Genomic DNA, 12,658 nt, shown 5'->3' with positions numbered 1-12,658 from the left:
GCAAGGTTCATTGGGAACAATTTGGGGTTCTGTGTCTTGCCCAAGGACATTTCGACATGTGGAAGACCCGCTCTACCTCCTGAGCCATAGCCGCACCCATGCAGACAGGGCGACTGACCACAGGATGTTCTTGTTAGACAGCGTGGCCTCTTTCTTCAAATTAGTCATGAAGAAAGAGGTCAAGATTGTATCTCAGATGTCTTCTCTTGGTGCCACTGTAGTTCAGTGGAATAAACCTTTAACTTTGTGTGATGTTCAATGTATAATGTGATGTGTCACTCCTTCAGCTGCTGCATGTTATCACGTAATGTCATCAGACAGTACAAGATCAAGAAATACACATCATTCCCCTCCACTAACAGCTCTGTTACCAGCTACGAATCTCCTCCAAGGTGTCAAGAGAAGGACGAAAGAGGACACTAGGAATCAAGGAAAGAGTTTTGGGACTCATCCCTGAGGGTGTGCGTGTCTCTGTGTAGATCTAGAGGACACTAGGAATCAAGGACAGACTTTTGAGACTCAACCCTGAGGGTGTGCGTGTCTCTGTGTAGATCTAGAGGACACTAGGAATCAAGGACAGACTTTTGAGACTCAACCCTGAGGGTGTGCGTGTCTCTGTGTAGATCTAGAGGACACTAGGAATCAAGGACAGACTTTTGAGACTCAACCCTGAGGGTGTGCGTGTCTCTGTGTAGATCTAGAGGACACTAGGAATCAAGGACAGACTTTTGAGACTCAACCCTGAGGGTGTGCGTGTCTCTGTGTAGATCTAGAGGACACTAGGAATCAAGGACAGACTTTTGAGACTCAACCCTGAGGGTGTGCGTGTCTCTGTGTAGATCTAGAGGACACTAGGAATCAAGGAAAGAGTTTTGAGACTCAACCCTGAGGGCGTTCATACAGCATCTCTGTGTGGGTGAGAGGCTGCAGCCCCTGAGCACAGAGCCCAGTGGTGGTTGGAGGCAGGGGGAGGAGCTGTGGTTGGAGGCAGGGGGAGGAGCTGTGGTTGGAGGCAGGTGGAGGAGCTGTGGTTGGAGTTGGTGGTTGGAGGAGGTGGTTGGAGGCAGGGGGAGGAGCGGGGGTTGGAGGCAGAGGGAGGAGCGGGGGTTGGAGGCAGGTGGAGGAGCGGGGGTTGGAGGCAGGTGGAGGAGCGGGGGTTGGAGGCAGGGAGAGGAGCTGTGGTTGGAGGCGGTGGTTGGAGGAGATGGTTGGAGGCAGGGGGAGGAGCCGTGGTTGGAGGCGGTGGTTGGAGGAGGTGGTTGGAGGCAGGGGGAGGAGCTGTGGTTGGAGGCGGTGGTTGGAGGAGGGGGTTGGAGGCAGGTGGAGGAGCTGTGGTTGGAGGCAGGTGAAGGGCTGACTGTATGTCAGCAGGACGAGGTACAGTAGTGAGTACGGTACGGTCCGGTCTGGTCCGGTAGCGTGTGCCTGAGTGGGGCCAGGCCAGAGTGTGACTCAGCCCTTTTCAGATCAGCCCAGCGAGCTCGCCAGAGATGACATACGACAGACGAGAGTGGGCCAGCCACACACACACACACACACACACACACACACACACACACACACACACCATCTCCCTCACACCCATCCATTATACACAGCAAAAACTGGAGTGTTGAAATTCCAGGGTTGAATATTTCAGAGTTGATTTAAACTCCCAGAGTGTTATTTCAACACATTCTGATTTAAATGGTGTTTATTGTTGGAGTTATTTGACAGAGTTGATCACATCAGTGTGATTTCAACTCACAGAGTGTTACTTTAACACTTTCTGATTTAAATGTCTTTTAGTGTGGGAGTTATTTGACAGAGTTGATCACATCAGTGTGATTTCAACTCACAGAGTGTTACTTTAACACTTTCTGATTTAAATGTATTTTAGTGTTGGAGTTATTTGACAGAGTTGATCATATCAGTGTGATTTCAACTCCATGGAGATGTAATTGAGTGGTTATGAGTTGACCTCGACTCCCAGGGTGTTATTCTGATTGGACAGAGTTGATCACGTGGTGTACCCAACTGTTCAACAGCGCGCGCCTTTCTTTCACTTCAGTTCGTGCTTGAGCCATTTTCATCTTCCATGCATGGTGCAACCGCTAACGTCGTGGAAGTGCAATTACCGGTGAGTTAACTTATTAAAACAATTATAATTTGGTGCTTTGTGTAGGTTACAATACAATGAAACATCTATGGGGTGCTATACTTTACAACGTTGTTAATTGGCCCAGGTCATCGACCAGAATTAATTAACTTAGCTGAGCGAGCTAGCTAGCTAACTAGCTAACGTTAGCTAGGTAATGTTAGCAAATGTCTCCAGTCCAATTTAATGGATTTAGCAATTTGCATGGAAAACACAGCTTGTTTCTTTTTCCATATAAAACTGTTCCAGGCTGGAGAAACAGACTGAAAATCCGTTTGTAATCATAGTAACAGTCTAGATTAGCTAGCTACACTCCGACCTTGTGTCTGGGTCTAGATAACTTGGCTAGCATTCATTTTAATTTGTCGAACTTTCTTGCATTTCTGAGGAAAATGCTGGTCCAGGTGAAGTGCGGCCAATGTCAGAAGTATGTGAAGTTGGATGTTGAAGATGGACGGTTTGACTTCAAGCAATTCAATGAAAATGGTAATGTTAGCTAACTTTAAACATTGTTTAGGCTAGCTGTTTCAGGTTTAAATATTTCAGAGTTGATTTCAACTCCCAGAGTGTTATTTCAACACATTCTGATTTAAATGTTGTTTAGCGTTGGAGTTCTTTGACAAGAGTTGATCACATCAGTGTGATTTCAACTCCCAGTGTTATTTTAACACTTTCTGATTTAAATGGCTTTTAGTGTTGGAGTTGTCAATCATGTGATGACTCCTGGCTCCCTGTTGGGGGTTGGCTTGGTGTGTTCTATGTCCTACTGGTGGTGATTGGAGAGGTTGTGCACCTGTGATTGCAACCAGCTGCACCTGTGGCAGGGGTGCCATAACTGTTAAAAGACCATAACTCCCAGCCCTCGCTCTCTTCCCCCTCCAGAGCATTTTGATTGTTTGTTTGATTTCACACCATATAACACCCACACCCACCATACTGTTTTCACTACATCCATGCACTGCTAAACGCTACTGATTCTCATTAACATGCCATCTTGAGTATTTGTAATTTAGCTTAGTATAGGTTAAATAAATATTCTTAACTTGCCTTGGTTGTGCGACTCCCCACTTTGTTACGGCCCAGCTTGTTACAGGACCGCAACAAATGGGGAGTCGCACAACCAAGGCACGTTTTAAGAATATTTATTTAACCTATACTTAGCTCAATTACAAATACTAAAGATGAGTTGTGTTAATGAGAATCAGTAGTGTTGAGCAGTGCATGGATGTAGTGAAAACGGTATGGTGGGTGTTGTATGGCGTGAAATCAAATAATCAACAACCAAAATGCTCTGGAGGGGGAAGAGAGGGAGGACTGGGAGTTCAGAGGCCTCACTCATAATGGCCGTCCGCTCTTTTCTCCGCAAAGGTGTTGTCCCGAATTCTCACTCCCTGCAGATTTGCACTCCCCTCCACGATTCCTCCGGAGGTAGCTTGCGGGGCTATGGTGCGTGGTGGCTCCGGGAAATGCCCCTACCGCCTCACACACCTACACCAGGCACCTTAGCCCCGCAAGCTACCTCCAGAAACGTCAGGTGCAGTGGAGGGGAGTGGAAATCTGCGGGGAGTGAGAATTCGGCACAACACGTAGAGAAAAAAGGGAACGGCTGTTGTGAGTGACGCCTCTGGTCTCTTAACAGCTATGGCACGTCCTCCACAGGTGCGCAACCTCTCCAATCACCACCTGTAGGACACAGAACACACCAAGCCAACCTCCAGCAGAGAGCCGGGAGTAGTCAAAATCACATCAGTGTGAGCAGATTGTGAGGGACAATTCTCTTGGTCTGTTTAATAATTATATAATGGTGGATGTATTTAAGGTGAATAGTCATTTGCTGTGAGACAAGAAACAGTGTTGACCTTAAAAGCATCTTCAGTTTAATCTCACTCTAGTCCCATCTTTTCCAGTTATCGAGAGATTTTGCCTGCCACCTGATGCAAACGTTACATACAAGGATGCATCAGGGACAGAAGTTGATGATGAGATATTCAGTGACCTCGTTGGTCAAGGCAATGTGGTATTGACAGTTTTCTCAGATGAAGGTGAGGTTTAAAGGCAGATATAATGATGGATGAATGAAGTGATGTCCGCACACCAGATTTGGGTTCCCAACGTGAATTTATGTGGCTGTCTGACATATTGCCCGAATGTTACCCTTTTGACTCGGCGTCAGTATATTCACTTTGAGAGCTCAGATCTGGTGAGCGACATCACTTTATTACTGAAATTGTCTTCTGTCCAGAACTCTGCCACAGTGTCTGGATGTGCGTGCCTCTATGCTTTTTTAGGTATATTCAAGCACTCTACAAACTACTGAATCAAATTATTAAGCTAAGATTTTTTCTGTTTTAGAATTTTCTGGTCCAAGCACCCCTGCTTCTGAGATGTCTGAGATGTCTGACTCAAGCTTCAGCTCAAATGCATCAACTGCAATCCTTGAAATCGAAGAGGTCCCTAGCAAGAGACAAAGGATTGAGGATACACCTGGAGCAATGCCTGCTAAACGGGTATAAAGATTTGATTCTAATGGGTTCCTTTACATTTTTTCATTCTTAGCCCATAGAAAAGTTAACCATGTTTTGTTTTTGCTTTTCATTAGATGGTTGAAGCAGTGCTAAGAGGCAAGTCTGGTGGTGAAGAAGTACTACAGGAGTACCAAAGAACAGAAACCTTAAAAGATGGCACAAGACGCCGAATGGTTAACATCCTGGTGGCTCATATGACTGATACTCATGGGTATGTGTGTTTCTTCATGTTCTTGTTTGCACCAAAACCCAATACTAGAAGGTTCAGTGAAATTTGACTCTGTAGCGGTACATACTAGGAATGTGGGAAATGGGGCTAGATGTCCAAAATAGCGAACTAACCCTTTAAATTTGATTTAATATCTCCTCTCAGTTGCCTCCCCACCAAAGCAACCAGAGAACATTATGCTCTTGGTATAGTGACACTGTTCCCTTCCCTCAAGGATCCATATTCAAAGAAAGGATATGTAAGTCATTATTGTTTGCATGACACTACTTGCATGATGTGACATGAAGCTGTGTGCATCACACTGGCGTTTGAATTATCTGACTTCTTATGAGCGAAGTTTAACAATGTATTAATTTATTTACATTTCAGGAACACTTCTATGATGCTGCAAGCCACACAGGATTCCTTTCTTGGCGTCTGAAAACCGTCAGCAGAAGGCAGAATCGTCAATCATCTGCACTGCCAAGCAGCTCTACTGACCTTCCTTCAGGAGGTATAAGAAGAAGAAAATCCATACACAATAGCTCCTTTCTCAATGTAATCTAGTGACATTTCAAGCCACTGCTCTTCGAACAATGTTTTTTTTTAATCCAGCACCTGCCTGTGCTAAACTTTTTACTCTTTCTTTATCCAGGAGGCCCAACTTCCCAGAGGGCTGGGAAGAGCAACTTGGAAGAGCAACTTGATGGAGATGCTTGCAAAGAGGCCATGTCTTTACTCAACCATACCGCTGACAACTCCCTGATTTTCCAGAAGATGAGAGAGACCTTTCAGCACCACCAGAAGCTTGTTAATGACCCAGGCAAAGGTGTTGATGTCCTCTCCCTTTTCCCAAGATTCCTGGATACAAAAGGGCTGGTACGTTTGAAATGCGATCTTTAGAATACTGCTACATTTGAAAGTAGTTCCTATTATTTATTATAGCGTTTTTCATGATACGGAAAATGCTTAAAATAAAGTGAGGGGGGTACAGAGGGTGAGGGGGAAGGGAGCCAACCTCATCACAAACCGAAACTACTACACAGCAATTTAATGTCATCTTTCTTAAAGGTGGAGCAAGACTTCACTCTCCTGTTTGGAGATGAGACCGCCTCCCAGCTGTTTCAGAAATGGGATGTGCTCTTCAAGCCATGCATCATCAAAGAGGCGTCACAGCTCACTTCCACACCAGAGTTGCAGCGCTTGGTGCAGTCAGCAGAAAGTCCCCCAGGAAGTGACCTTGATGATGCAACAAGTAAGTTGTATTTATTTAGCTTGTTGTTAACCATCGAACAGAACCAAAAACATCACCTGCCCCCAGATTTAATACCTCTGTTCTATCTATTCTTGTGACTCTTGTCCTCAGCTTACGACCCAGAAATGGCCTCCCTGTTGTTGCTGTTGCATCTCCTTCCACCACCACCAGGGGGACCGAAGTCTACAAAAGTCTCTGCCTCTGATGCATTTGAGAGACTTTTAGTCTTTCACAAGGTAATATTTATTATTTGGGATGACTGTTTAAATAATCACTTCTAATCTTTGCAAATCCAGAATGACGAGTGGATTGGTTAAACTCACTCCGCTTTGCCAAGGGAGCCAGCTCTCTTGGCACAGTTGGTAGAGTAGCTTGACCATTGACATGTCCGTGTCTGCATGCGTGTCTGACTCTGCCCCTGGGCAAGGCCTTTACAAGGGTTACAGCTGCACATTATTCTTGTCTAATGTTCATTTTCCTTATGTCAACCCTAGTCATGCTGCAGTTTGGACGAGCACCTCCAGAACCAGCCTGGTCGGCAGCCGTACCTCCTTGCGGTTGGGCGTCAGAAGAGCAAGATTGACTGCTTCTACATCGCCATGGATAAGCACCTCATCCCATGCCAGGCAAACCGCTCGCTCGGGGCATTTGATGAACTTTTCAAAGTTCACTTTGTGTTTAACGTGTCTTACGATGCTGCCCTTGTTAGCTTCTACACATTCTTGCAGACAACGGTGTACAACATAGATGTGGGAAAAATGAAGGAGACACCCAGAGTCAGGGAGCTGAGAGCCAGATTCCTTAACAAATATGTGCTTGCATCCTTTGACTAGACAATGCTGATTTGTTTCCTGTGTCAGAATGTGTATCCCAGCAGTCAGCAGTTGAATAAATTCAGTTAAACTCAGAGCAGTGTTGTGTCTAATCCTTTAACTCTGGTAAAGAGTAAATCATAACTCAGAGCAGTGTTATGTGTCTAATCCTGCAGTGTTATTTTAACTCTGGTAAAGAGTAAATCATAACTCAGAGCAGTGTTATGTGTCTAATCCTGCAGTGTTATTTTAACTCTGGTAAAGAGTAAATCATAACTCAGAGCAGTGTTATGTGTCTAATCCTGCAGTGTTATTTTAACTCTGGTAAAGAGTAAATCATAACTCAGAGCAGTGTTATGTGTCTAATCCTGTAGTGTTATTTTAACTCTGGTAAAGAGTAAATCATAACTCAGAGCAGTGTTATGTGTCTACTCCTGTAGTGTTATTTTAACTCTTACCCTGTAGTGTTATTTTAACTCTGGTAAAGAGTCAAACCTTTAACTCAGAGACACTGGCACTTTAACTCTGGTAAAGGGTGAAAGAAGGAACTCTTGACATGGTGTTAAATGTTTAACTATTTTGAAAGTGTTGATTTGACTCAGGTGAGTGTGGAGCTATATAAACCCTGAAAAAGTGTTGAAATTGACTCTGTAAGAGTTAATTCAACACTGGACTTTTTGCTGTGTACATGAGGCCACAAGGCCTATAGCCACCATAATAAGCAGGAATATCTCACAGAGCTGGTCTGATGCTCGTCTGCTTGCATGTGGACAGTATGAATGGGCAGATGTAAGTATGGTCTACAACACAGAGCCCTGTTCAATAGAGAAGCTCCATAGGCTTGTTAGTCCAGGTTGAGGGCTTTGTCTGTGTCAGAGAAACGATCCCTGCTGTATGTGCACACCTGCCAGGCTAATGTCCAGCTCCGATATCAAGCCAGCTTCCAACACTCCACCTGCATGTCTGTCCGTCTGTCTGTCTGTCTGTCTGTCTGTCTGTCTGTCTGTCTGTCTGTCTGTCTGTCTGTGGATAATGCATTTCTCTGTTCATAACACCCTGGTTCTCTGTCCATAACGCCCTGGTTCTCTGTAAATAACACCCTGGTTCTCTGTCAATAACACCCTGGTTCTCTGTCCATAACGCCCTGGTTCTCTGTCCCTAATGCCCTGGTTCTCTGTCCATAATGCCCTGGTTCTCTGTCCATAATGCCCTGGTTCTCTGTCAATAACACCCTGGTTCTCTGTCCAAAGCGCCCTGGTTCTCTGTCAATAACGCCCTGGTTCTCTGTCCATAATGCCCTGGTTCTCTGTCCATAATGCCCTGGTTCTCTGTCCATAATGCCCTGGTTCTCCAGAACTTTTAATCATGACATGATCTCACGCCCTGGGGCAGCATCAGGCATTAGAGAGGCAATATTAGAAACACTCATTTAACTCTTTAACACTTCATTCATTCAATACGCACGCACACACACACACACACACACACACACACACACACACACACACACACACACCGGAGCACAGTGGGCTGCAGGGCTCGTTTTACCACCAGTTTACTGGCCATTGAACGGAGCACTTAGCCCAGCGCAGGAGACGGAGCTCCTCTTTGTTACGACAGTAAAAGGTTGAAACAGGCTCAGGGCTGCTGCCTTTCACACACTGATACAGAGAGAGGAGGAGGGATAGAGAGAGAGGAGGAGGGAGAGAGAGAGAGGAGGAGGGAGAGAGAGAGAGAGAGAGAGAGAGATAGATAGATAGATAGATAGATAGATAGATAGATACTTGAATAATCCCCGTGGGGGAAATTGGGTGTTTCAGCAGTGGAAATTGCTGAATACATACAGTGTACATAAATACAGAATATATGTGCAGTATGTACTTTACATACATGCATGTATACAGGTGCATCCCAAAAATTTGAATGTTGTGAAAAAGTCCATTATTTTCCATAATGTAATTCAAACAGTGAAACTGTCATGTATTCTAGATCCATTACACAAAGTGAAATATTTCAAGTTTTTTGTTTTAATCTTTATGATTGTAGAGTATGTTCAGTATGTTCATTTATACACTCAAATGACTGCATTAGACAAATTACTGCATCATAGTGGAGCGTAGCATGGAGGCAATCAGCCTTGAAATATTTCACTACATGTATAATGAATCTATAATATATGAAAGTTTCACTTTTTGAATTAAATTACGGAAAATAATGAACTTTCCACAATATTCAAATTTTCTGAGATGCACCTGTACATACATGCATACATACATACATACATACATACATACATACAGTCTGTGTAAATATGTATACTAACACTCAAATACACATACTGTACATACTGTACATTACTCATGAGCGCTCAGGCACTGTTAGAGAGAGAGAAGCGAGAGAGAGAGAGAGAGAGAGAGAGAGAGAAGAGAGAGAGAGAGAGAGAGAGAGACTGGCTATCGAAACAGGCCAATAAACATTATGACTCCCCAGAGAGGAGCGGTTCTGCCAGCTATGCAAGGAAGACAGAGTTGAGACGGAGCTGCACTTTCTAACTCAATGCGCAAAACTCCAGCCAGCCCCGACTAAATATTTCCCCAAATTAAAATGCAAACATCCTGATTTTGATGTCTTAACCAACATTAATAAAATAGCTTTTTCTGTTCTACTATCTTTTAATTATTATTATGTATTATTTAATTGTATTACACAATATTGCACTACATTTTTTGTATGGCTATGCCAATAAACCCTCAGGGAATTGAATTGAGAAAAAGAGAAAGAGAGAGATGGAGGGGGAACAGTCAATGAAATACAGTTTATAAAACTTTTTTTTTTAAAGTGTTGACTTTGGAACTTCTGAAATCTGAATTTCAAATGAATTCTATAGACCTACCAGAAGTTGCTTCAGAGCATTTCCATGCACTCTTTGGGCGTTCATCTCAGTAACACAGACGGAAGGGAGCATGCGTGGATGTGTGGGCTATGGGAAGCATACAGTATGAACACCATGTCCCTTCCCTGCTTATGAATGATAACCTGAGAATGATAACACATCCAACCCACTCCAATTCCATTATTCATCAAGAACACGACTACTACTGGAGAGAGAGAGAGAGAGAGAGAGAGACAGAGACATCAAGAGAGAAAGAGAGAATGAGAAAGAAAGAAAGAAAGAAAGAAAGAAAGAAAGAAAGAAAGAAAGAAAGAAAGAAAGAAAGAAAGAAAGAAAAAGAAGGTACATAGTGTGAGTCTACAGCCCAGATGAGTCAGAGATATTTATGGACTGCCCCACAGGCCTCTCTCTCTCTCTCTCTCTCTCTCTCTCTTCATACAAGAGAACAAGCTACAGTACACATTATTAACAGCACCCACAGACACATCACCATCCACTATTTTCACAGACAATACCTCCACTGAACATTACAAATACACACACACATACACCCCCTCCCTCCAGACCAAACCTCCACTGAAAATTACAAACACACGGAGCTCAAAGACGTTTGTCTTCTATAGATACACACTGTGGTACAGGACACATTACACAGACCGTACAGTAGCACATCATACAGTACATGTGCCGCCCCCCTCTCTCTCTCTCTCTCTCTCTCTCTCTCTCTCTCAAACACACACAAACACATACACACACTCAAATGCACGCACACACACTCTAACACACATACACAAACACATACACAACACACACATGCACATACACTCACTCAGAGAGAAATGAGATGCATGGCCTTACTGTATCTAACAAGATTGTTAACCTGCTGAACCATATAGACCTGAACATTCCTCATCACATGACCCAAACACACACACTCCACGGTCCAGCTACCCTGGGGTCATCGGCCCATATGTCCTCAACGCCCATGACACGAGTCGCCAGGCGGAAGCCATGTGGCTAAACTCAGCACGTCATGTGGTGCACACCGATACAGAATGTCAGTCATGTTGAAACCACACGCTGGCAAAATGCAGTGTTGAGAAACCACACCACTGTCATTATGTATTTTTTCACACCCTTGATAAAGATGAAAAAAATTGTATAAAATTAAATGCATATTCAAACACTGAGGTAGCTTAATCTCTGGGTCCAGACCTCTGAACACAACTAGCTGACAATTCTGTCCGATATCAGGCTAAAAACATACAATGCTAATACAATTGTAAAATGATGTTTTATTTTGTGTATTATGTTCTGTTCCAGAAAAGCACCAAAATTATTCACACCCCTATTATAAAGTTACATAAATATACAAAATGATTTAGTTATTAGAGAGACTGATAATTCAAGAGGCAAAAACAGAAAAAGCTAGCCAACCACACTGCCGGATTCAACAGCTGTATTTAAAGTAGGAGCTTGTCATACTGATAGAATTTTACTGTGATATATTATTGACCAAGGTAGTCAATATATTTGTTGGTATGGGGGCTAGCATTATGCGCTAGTCTTGTTGATAGCACACAGTATTGCACAGTTGGCCAAACTAGTCAATATTTTAAGTTGTCAGCAAATAAGGCTGGATAACAAGCCTCTAGAGGTCATTTGGAAATGATGGGGTGTTTATGCAATTTGCAAGGCTACAAGATGTAGTCCCTCCCCCTTTCACTTCCTTTCTTATTCTATCTCTCCATCTCTCTCCCCCGATCTCTCTCTCTCTCTCTGTCCTCCTGTCTTGCCCACCTCTTTCTCTCCTCTCGCTCCTTCTTACTCTCCTTCTCTCCCTCCCCACTTCTCTTTCCCTCCCCTCCCCCCTTCCCTCTCATCTTGTCCTGTCTGTATGGATCAGTCAGAGCGCTGTAACCGGCACGTTAGTTAGCCAGGATGCTAGGCCAACCAGGAAGCTAGGCTAACCAGCACGCTAGGCCAACCAGGATGCTAGGCTAACCAGGACGCTAGGCCAACCAGGACGCTAGGCCAACCAGCACGCAAGGCCAACCAGGATGCTAGGCCAACCAGGATGCTAGGCCAACCAGGATGCTAGGCTAACCAGGATGCTAGGCTAACCAGGACGCTAGGCCAACCAGGACGCTAGGCCAAACAGGATGCAAGGCTAACCAGGACGCTAGGCCAAACAGGATGCTAGGCCAGCCAGGATGCTAGGCAACACTGACAAACCGAAAGGATATGGTCTCCACATCCACTTCCCCCTCCTCAGAGTAACATTCTATCTACCGCTCATTACTACAGTAACCAAGCAACAGCATCATAATATTCCATACACATACCAACTTCTAGGTGAGAGCTCTTCCACAGAGGGCAATGAGTACATCTGTGTGTGTGGTGTGTATAGAATGTACAGTACGTGTGTGTGTGTGTGTATGTGCATGTATAAATATGTGGTGTCTGTGTGTGTGGTGGTGCATGTGCATGTGTATGTGAGTGCGGTGCACGTGTGTGTGTGTGTGTGTGTGTGTGTGTGTGTGTGTGTGTGTGTGCAGCACTGTGGGGGCGGACAGCTATACTGAAAGGTTGTGCATGTTTGAATAGAGGGGTATCAGTAGAGGGTCAGGATTCAGGCCCGTAGCCAGCCTTGTGGAAGGGGGGGTTCGTTTTTATCAAAAAGTGGACCTTATCGCATTTTTTTTTCGAAGATCCCGTTGCTCGGCAAGTTGTTGGCGGGAGGGTGGGGGGGTGGGGGGGGTGCTGACAGATTATTGTGATTGGCGTGCGAGTTGTTGCGGGGGTGGGGGGGCGGACCTTTGGTCTTA

At 44.5% G+C, this 12,658-nt stretch overlaps 1 protein-coding gene and 1 long non-coding RNA gene across 2 annotated transcripts in view; one reads left to right on the top strand and one right to left on the bottom strand.

Moving 5' to 3' along the window:
* Positions 1–12,658, bottom strand: part of cacna1da (calcium channel, voltage-dependent, L type, alpha 1D subunit, a) — a gene marked incomplete at both ends in the record, with an annotated part of 101,904 nt that overhangs the window by 70,114 nt on the left and 19,132 nt on the right. The window lies entirely within an intron of this gene.
* Positions 2,047–5,642, top strand: LOC311315252. The gene is made up of 8 exons (XR_014630670.1): positions 2,047–2,119; positions 2,526–2,623; positions 4,045–4,179; positions 4,490–4,644; positions 4,737–4,873; positions 5,036–5,129; positions 5,261–5,384; positions 5,526–5,642. It is a non-coding gene; the product is annotated as an uncharacterized lncRNA (long non-coding RNA).

Source organism: Borostomias antarcticus (genome assembly GCF_949987555.1).
Source record: "Borostomias antarcticus genome assembly, chromosome: 11".
NCBI lineage: Eukaryota > Metazoa > Chordata > Actinopteri > Stomiiformes > Stomiidae > Borostomias > Borostomias antarcticus.
Note: the sequence above shows the minus strand (reverse complement) of the source record. Positions and strands in the feature narration are given on the sequence as shown.